Source organism: Camelus ferus, chromosome 12 (genome assembly GCF_009834535.1).
Source record: "Camelus ferus isolate YT-003-E chromosome 12, BCGSAC_Cfer_1.0, whole genome shotgun sequence".
Taxonomy (NCBI): domain Eukaryota; kingdom Metazoa; phylum Chordata; class Mammalia; order Artiodactyla; family Camelidae; genus Camelus; species Camelus ferus.
The window spans coordinates 44,187,959-44,193,447 of NC_045707.1; the positions used below are offsets into that span (position 1 = coordinate 44,187,959).

The 5,489-nt window shown below is 37.5% G+C and overlaps 1 long non-coding RNA gene across 1 annotated transcript in view; it reads right to left on the reverse strand.

Annotated features, from left to right (window-relative positions):
• The window catches only part of LOC106729855, a 96,816-nt gene extending 92,275 nt beyond the window's left edge, over positions 1-4,541 (reverse strand). Inside the window, exon 1 of the long non-coding RNA XR_004324712.1 lies at positions 3,921-4,541. This is a non-coding gene — a long non-coding RNA (uncharacterized LOC106729855). The remainder of the gene's footprint in view (positions 1-3,920) is intronic.
• Between the last annotated feature and the right edge of the window lie 948 nt (positions 4,542-5,489).

A 5,489-nucleotide genomic window follows, 5' to 3' on the forward strand; every position in this document is an offset into this window, starting at 1 on the left:
TGAATTTGATGCAAATATCTTATTTTTCTGGGAAGAAATGAAGCATTAGATCACATGGGGAAGACTTAGCAAGTAAAAGAAAACCTTAACATCTAAGATGAACAGCACAGCCAATTTTAAAAGGAAGACAGAAATTGGGTTTCTTCAAAGTACCCTAGAACATGAATGGGCTTACCTGAGCCAAAAGGGTCCCAACATTTTGCAGAGGGGTGTGGCACACTGAATTCATCCTGCACAAAAATCTGCCCCAGTAGACTTCCGTTCTCCTGGGGGTTGGAGTCTTTTTGGTCTTTCTCTTTTTAGACTTCACTAGATATCTCAAGCACCCCCGAAACACCTCCCTTCCTCAAAGCCTCGCCAGTGTTCCAATTATGCCTAAAGCAGTAAAACAAAATTAAGGCAGCTCGGAGAAAAATAACTAGTTCTATATTCTCCCTAATGGATCCCGAGATCCAGAGAGTACATTTGATTCTCTTAATTTCTGGACCTTTCTAGATTACAGTGCATTTCTAACCTTCACCTTTGTGTATTAATTTTCTCCTGAAGAGTGAAAGAAGGCAAAATGCCTTGCATTTGATTGTTTAACAGTGTTAGAAGGCAGGGAATGGAGAAACAAAAGATAAAGAAAAAGTAGCTTCTCAAACTGAGTTAAAATAAGAGGTGGACTCATACTTCTCCCAAAGACTTACTAGACAAGCACTTTGGACTTCTTCTAGAATGAACACCAATTTCATTCACTGTTAACATTTACTCAAGAAAAAATGTGCATATTCTGATTTAGTAGGTGTGCTGTGGAGTCTATAAAATTGTTATGAAATTTCTTGGGAAAGCCCACACTCAAGCATCACTTTATAAAGCCAGAGGGTAAATACTCAAAGCAACAGGGGGAGGTTTAGCCATGCATGGCTGTTAATGGTAATGAGATATGCACTCTATGTCTATGCACTGTCTGGAAGCTTCTTCTAAATATCTAAGGTTGATTTATTTATTTTTTAAGAACCTAGTAAGAGATTGCATCATGATGTCTCAAAACCCAATTAAAATAAGAAAGAAAGAAGACCTAGCAAATACAGTTTCCTCCTTTCACACTGTATTTTATCCTAAATGCCAGAACTCTGAAACCAGTTCAAGTCATGCTAATTTCACTGAACTCTGTGCCATTAATACAGGCTTCAGAACTCTTTCAGAAGTTAAACTCCCTTGACTTGGCGCCTTCTGGAAGTCTACCTTGTGTTCTGTCCTCTGGGAAAGCTTCTGTTATGTTCAGAAGGGAAAGGATGTCAAAAGACCTCACCTGAACAGGGAGAAACGTGTGCAAGGCTTCTCACTAAGCTCATCTTCACCTATGAGACAGCAACAGAACAAGAGAATCCCGTAGCCTGTTTTCTCCAGGTGGGGTAAACTGATTTTTTTTCAAGCCCATTTCAAAGAACATGCATATCTTTGTAAGCTTAAGGGATAACCTAATTGATATGACTATCTTAAGAACAAAATAGCAGAAGCCCAATCAGTGAAAGAAAGGAAGTTAGATTATAGGTACACATATAGAACTGAGCTAGATCACAGGGGAGGTGACAGCTCCCAGGCAAGGGTCCCACCATGGCCTCTAATGTTGCAGTTTAAAAGGGGCATCTAAGCTCTGCTCCTGAGCATGTGATAAGACTTAGGTGTAAGTACATTTAATTAGAGCATTACCCAGGCCCCATCCAGATGTCATTATCTTTTGCAGTGTTTTTCTTCCCCCTTTGATCTTTCTGTCCAACTTCTGTTGTCTTCAAAAAACCTCAAAGCTTGGTGTGCCAAACAGATTTTAAATATTCAGCTCTTAACATGTTTGAATACAGACAGTTCTCACAGTCGGGGTCCATTATTTTCTGGAGGCATGTGCAGAGGGTTATCAACATTAATGAGAGTCATGTGCACATGGAAATAAAAAGCAGAGGATACACTCCTGCAAAGTGTGTGTGTGTGTAACTGCGAATCAGTCTTTGAGCAAGGTACACATCTTTTTTTAAATCCTTGTTTCATGAGAGGCAGGAAAGATTATTTTTTTCTTAATAAAGTTTTTTTTTTCTAAACTTCCTACTAGGATGTCTTTGTCTGTAGAACACCCCTGAAGCTTATTACACAGCCCTAAGTTTATAACTCACACTTCAGTCACCAATTTGCCAAATAATTCATGTCAAGCAGAAGTCCAACATAAAGTGCCAACTGTTTCTTGAAAGGGAAGGAAAAAAAACTGTTTCATATGCTGGGTTTTGAGGAATAAACACATGAGGTTAGAGGTACCACTCATTAATAGTAGTAAGGGGTAGGCTAATTCCCCTGGGTCTCAACTGGCTATTTCTCTCTTTTCATCCACAGAGCTTGAATTGAGAGACATGAAATTAGGTTTCCCAGAAGAAATGTGAAAGGAAAACAGAGTATCTTCTTTATATTACAGAATAGTTCAATTTTTATAATTTCCCCCCAGGACTTGCTACAGTTACTCATTCACACAATAAACCTCACACTGATAGAACTTCTAAGAGACTCTCCCGGAAAGTAGCAGGTAATCCGACTCCAGCAAAGTTAAAAATAGTCTCTCCACCAAATTAAACATTATCTAAGTTCCCCACACAGTTATCTAAATACACAGAAGATCACCTCTGTGCATAATCTATAAATGGCTTGGATTACATATTAAAATTCTAATTAAAAGTTTTTGTCTTATCTCAGTTGGCCGATTTGAGATTAGAGACTGAATTCTGGTTTAGAGTGAGAGCTCGTGTAGAATTGGGATTTCCAACGGTTCCAAGGTGGCAATTCATGGCAGTATCACAAAGTACTTCCAGTAGAAAGAAAACAATACAAAACTGTGAACAACTTCGGAAACCCCCTGTAGACCCTGGGTATTTAGTGCCATAAAGAGATTCCCTGGGGACTTATTCCACAGAACTTTACTTTCTCGAGAGCTGGGGAGAGAGAGAACTGAGAGATGAAATTTCTGTGGGGTGTGAGAGGAAAATATTGCTATGATTATATTCAAAAACAGTATCTTACAAATCCGATCATACAACTGGCTGATTCGAAAACACATCATGAAATATATAAACTTCTTAGTATTTAAGATCCAGGATGGGGTAAATGCTGCTTAGGTTTCCATTTAATTCACTAAATGAAAACACTATTTCTAAGAGCACTGTTCTGAAAAGTCAGTGAAAATTTAATGGAAAGTTTTAGAGGCTACTTTACACCATCCAAATTCCTGCAACATGTAATAGTCTGGCTATTTGATAATTAATAGGAGGAAAAGCATGCATTTTCCCTAACAATCCCACCTCACTGCAGCACAATAATATATATTTTTATAGAGTCTGCTTGCATAATTTTCTGACATAGAGTTTAAATTAGATAAATATTTGGCTTTGGGAAAACTCAATGAAGTACTTTACTCATCAATTAGTAAGTAATCAGATATTCTGAGGTAATGGTAGTGTATTCTGCCTTCCTTCTTCTACAGTAGCTGCTAGAAGTCAACTCTGAGAACATTACATACAGAGAACAGAATTTAATATTTTGAATAGTAACAAAGGGAAAGTATTTGCATTGTTCCATGTGTAAATGAAACGGTATGTTTTCCACGTTTCCATAAATGGCCTCTTAAGTGGTCTCAGACTCATAGCACAACAACAACAACAAAAATTACATGGAGCTGATTGATGAGAGTTGATATTCAACACAAAAGCATTTGACAGAAGCTGGGAAACTCCCCGAAGGAAATTAGGCAGAAAAGTTGGTAAAGATTTCCTCACATTTGTTTCGTACACATTTAAAAAAAGTCACAGCATATTCCAGAACATGAATATTTCCTTCCAGAAATTACCATTAGAAGTTTTTGTTAGTAGACAGATATTTTCTTTGAGTGAATTAGGACTTACCTGACTCCTCCAGCAGCTGTTCCCAGAGTGTCACAGGAACGGGGAGAGCGGCCCCGAGACACGCACAGCTTCCGCTGAAAGTGCTCTTCTCGCCTCCTGTCACGTGCAGTCTTCCCCATCCAAGTCTTCTGATAAAAGTCAGGATAAAGCATGATTTATGAATATGGCAAAGTCATTACAGTCCTGAGCTAAAACGTTACTGGAGCTTTCCCTAGCTACTGCTGTTTAAGGAAGTCTTTAAAAACCAATTTAATTTCCTTCCACCCAGTCAAGTTTTCTCCACAGATAATTGGTTTTCATTATACGCACAAAAAGCATCAGTGAAGTTGGTATGTATGAGGCATTTAAGTATTTTCAAATGAAAGTCTGCATGGATTTCTGTTTGAGTACACAAACACACACTTCCATTCGATTTTGTATCACTGACCACTAACGCTCTTCTGACCTGGGAGAAAGCACTGTGGAAATTGTAAAGCCTGCACAAATAGCCACGCTAGTCAGCAGTAGTAGGAGAAGTTCAATAAAGTTAGAATGGTGGATGTCATAGTCTTTAATTTTGAACAAGTATATTATTATAAAGCAAAGAATTCTCCCTGCTAATTGTGCTGAATTTTTGCATGCTCACCACCAGAATACTCCTGTTTTTATTTTCAAAGCCTTACTCATTTCACCAGGGAAAAAAAAAACAAACTCTAATTTTTTTCTAATCATCATTTATACAACAGCCCTTTTAGGATTTACAGAACTTATCTCAGTATATTATTGTCATCAAAAGTGTGTTTGAGATGCGAGTGCAGAACTGCTAATTGTTCATAAATACCCTGAAACATTAGATTAGCAATGTTTATAATTCTCTAAATACAGCATGATGATATGAAATCAATTACCACGCACATCAATCTTTGACATTTCAATGCATTACAACTGAAGTAAAGTTTCCATAAACTTAAAAAAAAAAAGCCACAGTTTCTATCGCCTGAAAATCTAGCTAATGATACAGTATTCAATTGCAAACACTGAAAATAATAAGTGAAGCAGCCTATGCAGTGCTAAAACTGGTTTACTTACTTGAATATTCATCTTCCTCTAAGTTAAGACTACTCTCAAATTCGCAGAATTTCACATTTGAGACTTTTCACTTTCCTCTTGACCCCAGAGTCCCTTCTCCATAGGTGAACTATTATTAAATAAAAAGCTCCCTATTTTAACACCCATACAATTCTCTTTTAAAAGTCACTTAACTTCTGAGAACTGATGAGATATTCTGAAACTTCTTCTTTGACACAGGTGTCTGTTGCTGGCTGTGGACGGATCAAATTCATCAGAGTTTGTACAGTCACGATCTCCTTCCTTTTTTCTGCCTGGGGTCCGGGGTGCTGAAGTGAGAATGGCTTCTCCCTGGTATTTATTTTGGAAAGGGTTAGTTGTTTTTTTTTTGGTTTTTGTTTTTTTTTTTTTCAGTTCAAACTCAAAGACAGACATAGTTTTCTAAGTTGAATTTGGGTCTGAGATTTGCCCCATTTCTGAGTGATAAACAACCCAAAATAAAACACAGAGCAAAAAATTCAG